Source organism: Pseudophryne corroboree, chromosome 4, assembly GCF_028390025.1.
Source record: "Pseudophryne corroboree isolate aPseCor3 chromosome 4, aPseCor3.hap2, whole genome shotgun sequence".
Classification (NCBI taxonomy): Eukaryota; Metazoa; Chordata; class Amphibia; order Anura; family Myobatrachidae; genus Pseudophryne; species Pseudophryne corroboree.
This window is the reverse complement of record NC_086447.1, coordinates 197,671,650-197,684,734: the sequence shown is the minus strand read 5'-3', so window position 1 is coordinate 197,684,734 and position 13,085 is coordinate 197,671,650. Positions and strand designations below refer to the sequence as shown.

Genomic DNA, 13,085 nt, shown 5'->3' with positions numbered 1-13,085 from the left:
GTCTTCAAGGTCATTTCATGTTATTACAGTTTGCATTATTATTAGCCCCAATAAAAGAATTTCTTATTAGTAGAGCTTGGCGAAATAGCTCAGTTGTGACAACATTAGACTGAAGATCTAAGGGTGTCTTGTTCAATCCTGGGGTTTAGCATGGTTGGGTGTTTGCTTTTGCTACTGAATAGCAATTTAGCAGCAAAAACTGTTGTGTTCAGGTTTTGATCTTGAAAAGCATTTTATGTTATTTCAGTTTGCAAAATCTTTAGCTCCTAAAAAAAGACATTCTTATCAGTATAGCTTGCCAAAATAGCTCAGTTGTGAGAGCAATAGACTGAAGACCTTAAAATCCCTAGTACGATCGTGGGTTTCCACATGTTTGGGTGTTTGCAGTTTGTTACTGAGTAGCAATTCAGCAAAAAGAAATTTAGCAGCAGAAACTTTCATTTTCAGGTTTCGCCCTCTAGGACACTTGATGTTCTTTCAGTTTGCCTTATCTTAAACACCAAAAAAGACTTTCTAAACGTCAGACTTACACGCAATAGCTCTTTTGTGAGAGCATTAAACTGAAGATCTAAAGGTCCTGGGTTCGATCCCAGGATTCGGCATGTTTAGTTGCTGTATTTTTGTTACAGAATAGCAATTTACCAGCAGAATCTTTCATTATCAGGTGTTGTTCATCAAGAACACTTAATGCTCTTTTTTTCCCCAGCCTAAAACCCCAAATACGGCTTGACATCTTTCACAATTAGCCGAAATAGCTCAGTTGGGAGAGCGTTAGACTGAAGATCTAAAGGTCCCTGGGTCGATCCCGGGTTTCGGCATATTTAGTTGCTGTTTTTTTTGTTACAGAATAGCAATTTAGCAGCAGAAACTGCCATGTTCAGGTTCTGGTCTTCAAGATCATTTCATGTTATTACAGTTTGCATTATTATTAGCCCCAATAAAAGAATTTCTTATTAGTAGAGCTTGGCGAAATAGCTCAGTTGTGAGAACATTAGACTGAAGATCTAAGGGTGTCTTGTTCAATCCTGGGGTTTAGCATGGTTGGGTGTTTGCTTTTGCTACTGAATAGCAATTTAGCAGCAAAAACTGTTGTTTTCAGTTTTTGATCTTGAAAAACATTTTATGTTATTTCAGTTTGCAAAATCTTTAGCTCCAAAAATAGACATTCTTATCAGTATAGCTTGCCAAAATAGCTCAGTTGTGAGAGCAATAGACTGAAGACCTTAAAATCCCTAGTACGATCGTGGGTTTCCACATGTTTGGGTGTTTGCATTTTGTTACTGAGTAGCAATTCAGCAAAAAGAAATTTAGCAGCAGAAACGTTTATTTTCAGGTTTCGCCCTCTAGGACACTTGATGTTCTTTCAGTTTGCCTTATCTTAAACACCAAAAAAGACTTTCCAAATGTCAGACGTAGCTGCAATAGCTCATTTGGGAGAGCATTAGACTGAAGATCTATAAGTCCCTGGTTCGATCCCAGGATTCGGCATGTTTAGTTGCTGTATTTTTGTTACAGAATAGCAATTTACCAGCAGAATCTTTCATTATCAGGTGTTGTTCATCAAAAACACTTAATGCTCTTTTTTTCCCCAGCCTAAAACCCCAAATACGGCTTGACATCTTTCACAATTAGCCGAAATAGCTCAGTTGGGAGAGCGTTAGACTGAAGATCTAAAGATCCCGGGTTTTGGCATATTTAGTTGCTGTTTTTTTGTTACAGAATAGCAATTTAGCAGCAGAAACTGCCGTGTTCAGGTTCTGGTCTTCAAGATCATTTCATGTTATTACAGTTTGCATTATTATTAGCCCCAATAAAAGAATTTCTTATTAGTAGAGCTTGGCGAAATAGCTCAGTTGTGAGAACATTAGACTGAAGATCTAAGGGTGTCTTGTTCAATCCTGGGGTTTAGCATGGTTGGGTGTTTGCTTTTGCTACTGAATAGCAATTTAGCAGCAAAAACTGTTGTTTTCAGTTTTTGATCTTGAAAAACATTTTATGTTATTTCAGTTTGCAAAATCTTTAGCTCCAAAAAAAGACATTCTTATCAGTATAGCTTGCCAAAATAGCTCAGTTGTGAGAGCAATAGACTGAAGACCTTAAAATCCCTAGTACGATCGTGGGTTTCCACATGTTTGGGTGTTTGCATTTTGTTACTGAGTAGCAATTCAGCAAAGAGAAATTTAGCAGCAGAAACGTTTATTTTCAGGTTTCGCCCTCTAGGACACTTGATGTTCTTTCAGTTTGCCTTATCTTAAACACCAAAAAAGACTTTCCAAATGTCAGACGTAGCTGCAATAGCTCATTTGGTAGAGCATTAGTCTGAAGATCTTTAAGTCCCTGGTTCGATCCCGGGTTTCGGCATGTTTAGTAGCTGTATTTTTGTTACAGAATAGCAATTTACCAGCAGAATCTTTCATTATCAGGTGTTGTTCATCAAGAACACTTAATGCTCTTTTTTTCCCCAGCCTAAAACCCCAAATACGGCTTGACATCTTTCACAATTAGCCGAAATAGCTCAGTTGGGAGAGCGTTAGACTGAAGATCTAAAGGTCCCTGGGTCGATCCCGGGTTTCGGCATATTTAGTTGCTGTTTTTTTTGTTACAGAATAGCAATTTAGCAGCAGAAACTGCCATGTTCAGGTTCTGGTCTTCAAGATCATTTCATGTTATTACAGTTTGCATTATTATTAGCCCCAATAAAAGAATTTCTTATTAGTAGAGCTTGGCGAAATAGCTCAGTTGTGAGAACATTAGACTGAAGATCTAAGGGTGTCTTGTTCAATCCTGGGGTTTAGCATGGTTGGGTGTTTGCTTTTGCTACTGAATAGCAATTTAGCAGCAAAAACTGTTGTTTTCAGTTTTTGATCTTGAAAAACATTTTATGTTATTTCAGTTTGCAAAATCTTTAGCTCCAAAAATAGACATTCTTATCAGTATAGCTTGCCAAAATAGCTCAGTTGTGAGAGCAATAGACTGAAGACCTTAAAATCCCTAGTACGATCGTGGGTTTCCACATGTTTGGGTGTTTGCATTTTGTTACTGAGTAGCAATTCAGCAAAAAGAAATTTAGCAGCAGAAACGTTTATTTTCAGGTTTCGCCCTCTAGGACACTTGATGTTCTTTCAGTTTGCCTTATCTTAAACACCAAAAAAGACTTTCCAAATGTCAGACGTAGCTGCAATAGCTCATTTGGGAGAGCATTAGACTGAAGATCTATAAGTCCCTGGTTCGATCCCAGGATTTGGCATGTTTAGTTGCTGTATTTTTGTTACAGAATAGCAATTTACCAGCAGAATCTTTCATTATCAGGTGTTGTTCATCAAAAACACTTAATGCTCTTTTTTTCCCCAGCCTAAAACCCCAAATACGGCTTGACATCTTTCACAATTAGCCGAAATAGCTCAGTTGGGAGAGCGTTAGACTGAAGATCTAAAGATCCCGGGTTTTGGCATATTTAGTTGCTGTTTTTTTGTTACAGAATAGCAATTTAGCAGCAGAAACTGCCGTGTTCAGGTTCTGGTCTTCAAGATCATTTCATGTTATTACAGTTTGCATTATTATTAGCCCCAATAAAAGAATTTCTTATTAGTAGAGCTTGGCGAAATAGCTCAGTTGTGAGAACATTAGACTGAAGATCTAAGGGTGTCTTGTTCAATCCTGGGGTTTAGCATGGTTGGGTGTTTGCTTTTGCTACTGAATAGCAATTTAGCAGCAAAAACTGTTGTTTTCAGTTTTTGATCTTGAAAAACATTTTATGTTATTTCAGTTTGCAAAATCTTTAGCTCCAAAAAAAGACATTCTTATCAGTATAGCTTGCCAAAATAGCTCAGTTGTGAGAGCAATAGACTGAAGACCTTAAAATCCCTAGTACGATCGTGGGTTTCCACATGTTTGGGTGTTTGCATTTTGTTACTGAGTAGCAATTCAGCAAAGAGAAATTTAGCAGCAGAAACGTTTATTTTCAGGTTTCGCCCTCTAGGACACTTGATGTTCTTTCAGTTTGCCTTATCTTAAACACCAAAAAAGACTTTCCAAATGTCAGACGTAGCTGCAATAGCTCATTTGGGAGAGCATTAGTCTGAAGATCTTTAAGTCCCTGGTTCGATCCCGGGTTTCGGCATGTTTAGTAGCTGTATTTTTGTTACAGAATAGCAATTTACCAGCAGAATCTTTCATTATAAGGTGTTGTTCTTCAAGAACACTTGATGCTCTTTTTTTCCCTACCTAAAACCCCAAATACGACTTCACATCTGTCACAATTAGCCGAAATAGCTCAGTTGGGAGAGCGTTAGACTGAAGATCTAAAGGTCCCTGGTTCGATCCCGGGTTTTGGCATATTTAGTTGCTGTTTTTTTTGTTACAGAATAGCAATTTAGCAGCAGAAACTGCCGTGTTCAGGTTCTGGTCTTCAAGAACATTTCATGTTATTACAGTTTGCATTATTATTAGCCCCAATAAAAGAATTTCTTATTAGTAGAGCTTGGCGAAATAGCTCAGTTGTGACAACATTAGACTGAAGATCTAAGGGTGTCTTGTTCAATCCTGGGGTTTAGCATGGTTGGGTGTTTGCTTTTGCTACTGAATAGCAATTTAGCAGCAAAAACTGTTGTGTTCAGGTTTTGATCTTGAAAAGCATTTTATGTTATTTCAGTTTGCAAAATCTTTAGCTCCTAAAAAAAGACATTCTTATCAGTATAGCTTGCCAAAATAGCTGAGTTGTGAGAGCAATAGACTGAAGACCTTAAAATCCCTAGTACGATCGTGGGTTTCCACATGTTTGGGTGTTTGCAGTTTGTTACTGAGTAGCAATTCAGCAAAAAGAAATTTAGCAGCAGAAACTTTCATTTTCAGGTTTCGCCCTCTAGGACACTTGATGTTCTTTCAGTTTGCCTTATCTTAAACACCAAAAAAGACTTTCTAAACATCAGACTTACACGCAATAGCTCTTTTGTGAGAGCATTAAACTGAAGATCTAAAGGTCCTGGGTTCGATCCCAGGATTCGGCATGTTTAGTTGCTGTATTTTTGTTACAGAATAGCAATTTACCAGCAGAATCTTTCATTATCAGGTGTTGTTCATCAAAAACACTTAATGCTCTTTTTTTCCCCAGCCTAAAACCCCAAATACGGCTTGACATCTTTCACAATTAGCCGAAATAGCTCAGTTGGGAGAGCGTTAGACTGAAGATCTAAAGGTCCCTGGTTCGATCCCGGGTTTCGGCATATTTAGTTGCTGTTTTTTTGTTACAGAATAGCAATTTAGCAGCAGAAACTGCCGTGTTCAGGTTCTGGTCTTCAAGATTATTTCATGTTATTACAGTTTGCATTATTATTAGCCCCACTAAAAGAATTTCTTATTAGTAGAGCTTGGCGAAATAGCTCAGTAGTGAGAACATTAGACTGAAGATCTAAGGGTGTCTTGTTCAATCCTGGGGTTTAGCATCGTTGGGTGTTTGCTTTTGCTACTGAATAGCAATTTAGCAGCAAAAACTGTTGTTTTCAGTTTTTGATCTTGAAAAACATTTTATGTTATTTCAGTTTGCAAAATCTTTAGCTCCAAAAAAAGACATTCTTATCAGTATAACTTACCAAAATAGCTCAGTTGTGAGAGCAATAGACTGAAGACCTTAAAATCCCTAGTACGGTCGTGGGTTTCCACATGTTTGGGTGTTTGCATTTTGTTACTGAGTAGCAATTCAGCAAAAAGAAATTTAGCAGCAGAAACGTTTATTTTCAGGTTTCGCCCTCTAGGACACTTGATGTTCTTTCAGTTTGCCTTATCTTAAACACCAAAAAAGACTTTCTAAATGTCAGACGTAGCTGCAATAGCTCATTTGGGAGAGCATTAGACTGAATATCTATAAGTCCCTGGTTCAATCCCAGGTTTCGGCATGTTTAGTAGCTGTATTTTTGTTACAGAATAGCAATTTACCAGCAGAATCTTTCATTATAAGGTGTTGCTCTTCAAGAACACTTGATGCTCTTTTTTTCCCAACCTAAAACCCCAAATACGACTTCACATCTGTCACAATTAGCCAAAATATCTCTTTTGTGAGAGCGTTAGACTGAAGATCTAAAGGTCCCTGGTTCGATCCCGGGTTTCGGCATGTTTAGTTGCTGTTTTTTTGTTACAGAATAGCAATTTACCAGCAGAATCTTTCATTATCAGGTGTTGTTCATCAAGAACACTTAATGCACTTTTTTTCCCCAGCCTAAAACCCCAAATGCGGCTTCACAATTAGCCAAAATAGCTCAGTTGGGAGAGCGTTAGACTGAAGATCTAAAGGTCCCTGGTTTGATCCCGGGTTTCGGCATATATAGTTGCTGTTTTTTTGTTACAGAATAGCAATTTAGCAGCAGAAACTGCCGTGTTCAGGTGCTGGTCTTCAAGGTCATTTCATGTTATTACAGTTTGCATTATTATTAGCCCCAATAAAAGAATTTCTTATTAGTAGAGCTTGGCGAAATAGCTCAGTTGTGACAACATTAGACTGAAGATCTAAGGGTGTCTTGTTCAATCCTGGGGTTTAGCATGGTTGGGTGTTTGCTTTTGCTACTGAATAGCAATTTAGCAGCAAAAACTGTTGTGTTCAGGTTTTGATCTTGAAAAGCATTTTATGTTATTTCAGTTTGCAAAATCTTTAGCTCCTAAAAAAAGACATTCTTATCAGTATAGCTTGCCAAAATAGCTCAGTTGTGAGAGCAATAGACTGAAGACCTTAAAATCCCTAGTACGATCGTGGGTTTCCACATGTTTGGGTGTTTGCAGTTTGTTACTGAGTAGCAATTCAGCAAAAAGAAATTTAGCAGCAGAAACTTTCATTTTCAGGTTTCGCCCTCTAGGACACTTGATGTTCTTTCAGTTTGCCTTATCTTAAACACCAAAAAAGACTTTCTAAACGTCAGACTTACACGCAATAGCTCTTTTGTGAGAGCATTAAACTGAAGATCTAAAGGTCCTGGGTTCGATCCCAGGATTCGGCATGTTTAGTTGCTGTATTTTTGTTACAGAATAGCAATTTACCAGCAGAATCTTTCATTATCAGGTGTTGTTCATCAAGAACACTTAATGCTCTTTTTTTCCCCAGCCTAAAACCCCAAGTACGGCTTGACATCTTTCACAATTAGCCGAAATAGCTCAGTTGGGAGAGCGTTAGACTGAAGATCTAAAGGTCCCTGGTTCGATCCCGGGTTTCGGCATATTTAGTTGCTGTTTTTTTGTTACAGAATAGCAATTTAGCAGCAGAAACTGCCGTGTTCAGGTTCTGGTCTTCAAGATCATTTCATGTTATTACAGTTTGCATTATTATTAGCCCCAATAAAATAATTTCTTATTAGTAGAGCTTGGCGAAATAGCTCAGTTGTGAGAACATTAGACTGAAGATCTAAGGGTGTCTTGTTCAATCCTGGAGTTTAGCATGGTTGGGTGTTTGCTTTTGCTACTGAATAGCAATTTAGCAGCAAAAACTGTTGTTTTCAGTTTTTGATCTTGAAAAACATTTTATGTTATTTCAGTTTGCAAAATCTTTAGCTCCTAAAAAAAGACATTCTTATCAGTATAGCTTGCCAAAATAGCTCAGTTGTGAGAGCAATAGACTGAAGACCTTAAAATCCCTAGTACGATCGTGGGTTTCCACATGTTTGGGTGTTTGCAGTTTGTTACTGAGTAGCAATTCAGCAAAAAGAAATTTAGCAGCAGAAACTTTCATTTTCAGGTTTCGCCCTCTAGGACACTTGATGTTCTTTCAGTTTGCCTTATCTTAAACACCAAAAAAGACTTTCTAAACGTCAGACTTACACGCAATAGCTCTTTTGTGAGAGCATTAAACTGAAGATCTAAAGCTCCTGGGTTCGATCCCAGGATTCGGCATGTTTAGTTGCTGTATTTTTGTTACAGAATAGCAATTTACCAGCAGAATCTTTCATTATCAGGTGTTGTTCATCAAGAACACTTAATGCTCTTTTTTTCCCCAGCCTAAAACCCCAAATACGGCTTGACTTTTTTCACAATTAGCCGAAATAGATCAGTTGGGAGAGCGTTAGACTGTAGATCTAAAGGTCCCTGGTTCGATCCCGGGTTTCGGCATATTTAGTTGCTGTTTTTTTGTTACAGAATAGCAATTTAGCAGCAGAAACTGCCGTGTTCAGGTTCTGGTCTTCAAGATCATTTCATGTTATTACAGTTTGCATTATTATTAGCCCCAATAAAAGAATTTCTTATTAGTAGAGCTTGGCAAAATAGCTCAGTTGTGAGAACATTAGACTGAAGATCTAAGGGTGTCTTGTTCAATCCTGGGGTTTAGCATAGAGATGAGCGCCTGAAATTTTTCGGGTTTTGTGTTTTGGTTTTGGGTTCGGTTCCGCGGCCGTGTTTTGGGTTCGAACGCGTTTTGGCAAAACCTCACCGAATTTTTTTTGTCGGATTCGGGTGTGTTTTGGATTCGGGTGTTTTTTTCCAAAAACACTAAAAAACAGCTTAAATCATAGAATTTGGGGGTCATTTTGATCCCAAAGTATTATTAACCTCAAAAACCATAATTTACACTCATTTTCAGTCTATTCTGAATACCTCACACCTCACAATATTATTTTTAGTCCTAAAATTTGCACCGAGGTCGCTGTGTGAGTAAGATAAGCGACCCTAGTGGCCGACACAAACACCGGGCCCATCTAGGAGTGGCACTGCAGTGTCACGCAGGATGTCCCTTCCAAAAAACCCTCCCCAAACAGCACATGACGCAAAGAAAAAAAGAGGCGCAATGAGGTAGCTGTGTGAGTAAGATTAGCGACCCTAGTGGCCGACACAAACACCGGGCCCATCTAGGAGTGGCACTGCAGTGTCACGCAGGATGGCCCTTCCAAAAAACCCTCCCCAAACAGCACATGACGCAAAGAAAAAAAGAGGCGCAATGAGGTAGCTGTGTGAGTAAGATTAGCGACCCTAGTGGCCGACACAAACACCGGGCCCATCTAGGAGTGGCACTGCAGTGTCACGCAGGATGTCCCTTCCAAAAAACCCTCCCCAAACAGCACATGACGCAAAGAAAAAAAGAGGCGCAATGAGGTAGCTGTGTGAGTAAGATTAGCGACCCTAGTGGCCGACACAAACACCGGGCCCATCTAGGAGTGGCACTGCAGTGTCACGCAGGATGGCCCTTCCAAAAAACCCTCCCCAAACAGCACATGACGCAAAGAAAAAAAGAGGCGCAATGAGGTAGCTGTGTGAGTAAGATTAGCGACCCTAGTGGCCGACACAAACACCGGGCCCATCTAGGAGTGGCACTGCAGTGTCACGCAGGATGTCCCTTCCAAAAAACCCTCCCCAAACAGCACATGACGCAAAGAAAAAAAGAGGCTTTTTACTGATATTTGGTGTTTTGGATTTGACATGCTCTGTACTATGACATTGGGCATCGGCCTTGGCAGACGACGTTGCTGGCATTTCATCGTCTCGGCCATGACTAGTGGCAGCAGCTTCAGCACGAGGTGGAAGTGGATCTTGATCTTTCCCTAATTTTGGAACCTCAACATTTTTGTTCTCCATATTTTAATAGGCACAACTAAAAGGCACCTCAGGTAAACAATGGAGATGGATGGATTGGATACTAGTATACAATTATGGACGGGCTGCCGAGTGCCGACACAGAGGTAGCCACAGCCGTGAACTACCGCACTGTACACTGGTTGATAAAGAGATAGTAGTATACTCGTAACAATTAGGATGACACTATGACGGTATAAAGAATGAAAAAAAAACCACGGTTAGGTGGTAGGTATATAATAATAAATAATACAATTCTGGTCGGACGGACTGCCTGCCGTGTGCCGACACAGAGGTAGCCACAGCCGTGAACTACCGCACTGTACACTGGTTGATAAAGAGATAGTAGTATACTCGTAACAATTAGGATGACACTATGACGGTATAAAGAATGAAAAAAAAACCACGGTTAGGTGGTAGGTATATAATAATAAATAATACAATTCTGGTCGGACGGACTGCCTGCCGTGTGCCGACACAGAGGTAGCCACAGCCGTGAACTACCGCACTGTACACTGGTTGATAAAGAGATAGTAGTATACTCGTAACAATTAGGATGACACTATGACGGTATAAAGAATGAAAAAAAAACCACGGTTAGGTGGTAGGTATATAATAATAAATAATACAATTCTGGTCGGACGGACTGCCTGCCGTGTGCCGACACAGAGGTAGCCACAGCCGTGAACTACCGCACTGTACACTGGTTGATAAAGAGATAGTAGTATACTCGTAACAATTAGGATGACACTATGACGGTATAAAGAATGAAAAAAAACCACGGTTAGGTGGTAGGTATATAATAATAAATAATACAATTCTGGTCGGACGGACTGCCTGCCGTGTGCCGACACAGAGGTAGCCACAGCCGTGAACTACCGCACTGTACACTGGTTGATAAAGAGATAGTAGTATACTCGTAACAATTAGGATGACACTATGACGGTATAAAGAATGAAAAAAAAACCACGGTTAGGTGGTAGGTATATAATAATAAATAATACAATTCTGGTCGGACGGACTGCCTGCCGTGTGCCGACACAGAGGTAGCCACAGCCGTGAACTACCGCACTGTACACTGGTTGATAAAGAGATAGTAGTATACTCGTAACAATTAGGATGACACTATGACGGTATAAAGAATGAAAAAAAAACCACGGTTAGGTGGTAGGTATATAATAATAAATAATACAATTCTGGTCGGACGGACTGCCTGCCGTGTGCCGACACAGAGGTAGCCACAGCCGTGAACTACCGCACTGTACACTGGTTGATAAAGAGATAGTAGTATACTCGTAACAATTAGGATGACACTATGACGGTATAAAGAATGAAAAAAAAACCACGGTTAGGTGGTAGGTATATAATAATAAATAATACAATTCTGGTCGGACGGACTGCCTGCCGTGTGCCGACACAGAGGTAGCCACAGCCGTGAACTACCGCACTGTACACTGGTTGATAAAGAGATAGTAGTATACTCGTAACAATTAGGATGACACTATGACGGTATAAAGAATGAAAAAAAAACCACGGTTAGGTGGTAGGTATATAATAATAAATAATACAATTCTGGTCGGACGGACTGCCTGCCGTGTGCCGACACAGAGGTAGCCACAGCCGTGAACTACCGCACTGTACACTGGTTGATAAAGAGATAGTAGTATACTCGTAACAATTAGGATGACACTATGACGGTATAAAGAATGAAAAAAAAACCACGGTTAGGTGGTAGGTATATAATAATAAATAATACAATTCTGGTCGGACGGACTGCCTGCCGTGTGCCGACACAGAGGTAGCCACAGCCGTGAACTACCGCACTGTACTGTGTCTGCTGCTAATATAGACTGGTTGATATTTAAAGAGATATTAGTAGTATACAACAATACTATACTGGTGGTCAGGCACTGGTCACCACTCCTGCAGCAAAAGTGTGCACTGTTAATTAATATAATTGTACTCCTGGCTCCTGCTAACAACCTGCAGTGCTCCCCAGTCTCCCCCACAATTAATTATAAGCTTTTAATTTATACATTGATGACTGTGCAGCACACTGGGCTGAGCTGAGTGCACACAGACTGAGTCACACTGTGTGACTGACTGTGCTGTGTATCGTTTTTTTTTTCAGGCAGAGAACGGATATAGCAGAGAGAAGTGAACGGATATATTATATTAAATAAAAGTTAACTAGCAACTGCACTGGTCACTGACTGTGGTAAACTAACTCTGTCTGCGACTCTGCACAATCTCTCTCTATCTAATCTATCTATCTCTATTCTAATGGAGAGGACGCCAGACACGTCCTCTCCCTATCAATCTCAATGCACGAGTGAAAATGGCGGCGACGCGCGGCTCCTTATATAGAATCCGAGTCTCGCGATAGAATCCGAGCCTCGCGAGAATCCGACAGCGTCATGATGACGTTCGGGCGCGCTCGGGTTAACCGAGCAAGGCGGGAAGATCCGAGTCGCTCGGACCCGTGGAAAAAAAAGTGAAGTTCGTGCGGGTTCGGATTCAAAGAAACCGAACCCGCTCATCTCTAGTTTAGCATGGTTGGGTGTTTGCTTTTGCTACTGAATAGCAATTTAGCAGCAAAAACTGTTGTTTTCAGTTTTTGATCTTGAAAAACATTTTATGTTATTTCAGTTTGCAAAATCTTTAGCTCCAAAAAAAGACATTCTTATCAGTATAGCTTGCCAAAATAGCTCAGTTGTGAGAGCAATAGACTGAAGACCTTAAAATCCCTAGTACGATCGTGGGTTTCCACATGTTTGGGTGTTTGCATTTTGTTACTGAGTAGCAATTCAGCAAAAAGAAATTTAGCAGCAGAAACATTTATTTTCAGGTTTCGCCCTCTAGGACACTTGATGTTCTTTCAGTTTGCCTTATCTTAAACACCAAAAAAGACTTTCCAAATGTCAGACGTAGCTGCAATATCTCATTTGGGAGAGCATTAGACTGAAGATCTATAAGTCCCTGGTTCGATCCTGGGTTTCGGCATGTTTAGTAGCTGTATTTTTGTTACAGAATAGCAATTTACCAGCAGAATCTTTTATTATAAGGTGTTGCTCTTCAAGAACACTTGATGCTCTTTTTTTCCCAACCTAAAACCCCAAATACGACTTCACATCTGTCACAATTAGCCAAAATAGCTCTTTTGTGAGAGCGTTAGACTGAAGATCTAAAGGTCCCTGGTTCGATCCCGGGTTTCGGCATGTTTAGTTGCTGTTTTTTTGTTACAGAATAGCAATTTACCAGCAGAAACTTTCATTATCAGGTGTTGTTCATCAAGAACACTTAATGCACTTTTTTTTCCCAGCCTAAAACCCAAAGTACGGCTTCGCAATTAGCCAAAATAGCTCAGTTGGGAGAGCGTTAGACTGAAGATCTAAAGGTTCCTGGTTCGATCCCGGGTTTCGGCATATTTAGTTGCTGTTTTTTTGTTACAGAATAGCAATTTAGCAGCAGAAACTGCCGTGTTCAGGTTCTGGTCTTCAAGATCATTTCATGTTATTACAGTTTGCATTATTATTAGCCCCAAT

At 39.9% G+C, this 13,085-nt stretch overlaps 9 non-coding genes across 9 annotated transcripts; all 9 read left to right on the top strand.

Annotated features, from left to right (window-relative positions):
* Positions 1 to 745: 745 nt before the first annotated feature.
* TRNAF-GAA (transfer RNA phenylalanine (anticodon GAA)) lies at positions 746 to 818 on the top strand. Its single transcript has one exon. It is a non-coding gene; the product is annotated as a tRNA-Phe (tRNA).
* Positions 819 to 2,504: 1,686 nt separating this feature from the next.
* TRNAF-GAA (transfer RNA phenylalanine (anticodon GAA)) lies at positions 2,505 to 2,577 on the top strand. Its single transcript has one exon. It is a non-coding gene; the product is annotated as a tRNA-Phe (tRNA).
* A 1,685-nt stretch (positions 2,578 to 4,262) lies between these two features.
* On the top strand, positions 4,263 to 4,335 carry TRNAF-GAA (transfer RNA phenylalanine (anticodon GAA)). Its single transcript has one exon. It is a non-coding gene; the product is annotated as a tRNA-Phe (tRNA).
* Positions 4,336 to 5,149: 814 nt separating this feature from the next.
* Positions 5,150 to 5,222, top strand: TRNAF-GAA (transfer RNA phenylalanine (anticodon GAA)). Its single transcript has one exon. It is a non-coding gene; the product is annotated as a tRNA-Phe (tRNA).
* Positions 5,223 to 6,240: 1,018 nt separating this feature from the next.
* On the top strand, positions 6,241 to 6,313 carry TRNAF-GAA (transfer RNA phenylalanine (anticodon GAA)). The gene has a single exon. It is a non-coding gene; the product is annotated as a tRNA-Phe (tRNA).
* Positions 6,314 to 7,126: 813 nt separating this feature from the next.
* Positions 7,127 to 7,199, top strand: TRNAF-GAA (transfer RNA phenylalanine (anticodon GAA)). The gene has a single exon. It is a non-coding gene; the product is annotated as a tRNA-Phe (tRNA).
* Positions 7,200 to 8,012: 813 nt separating this feature from the next.
* TRNAY-GUA (transfer RNA tyrosine (anticodon GUA)) lies at positions 8,013 to 8,085 on the top strand. The gene has a single exon. It is a non-coding gene; the product is annotated as a tRNA-Tyr (tRNA).
* Positions 8,086 to 12,685: 4,600 nt separating this feature from the next.
* On the top strand, positions 12,686 to 12,758 carry TRNAF-GAA (transfer RNA phenylalanine (anticodon GAA)). The gene has a single exon. It is a non-coding gene; the product is annotated as a tRNA-Phe (tRNA).
* A 134-nt stretch (positions 12,759 to 12,892) lies between these two features.
* TRNAF-GAA (transfer RNA phenylalanine (anticodon GAA)) lies at positions 12,893 to 12,965 on the top strand. Its single transcript has one exon. It is a non-coding gene; the product is annotated as a tRNA-Phe (tRNA).
* The last annotated feature ends 120 nt before the right edge of the window (positions 12,966 to 13,085 follow it).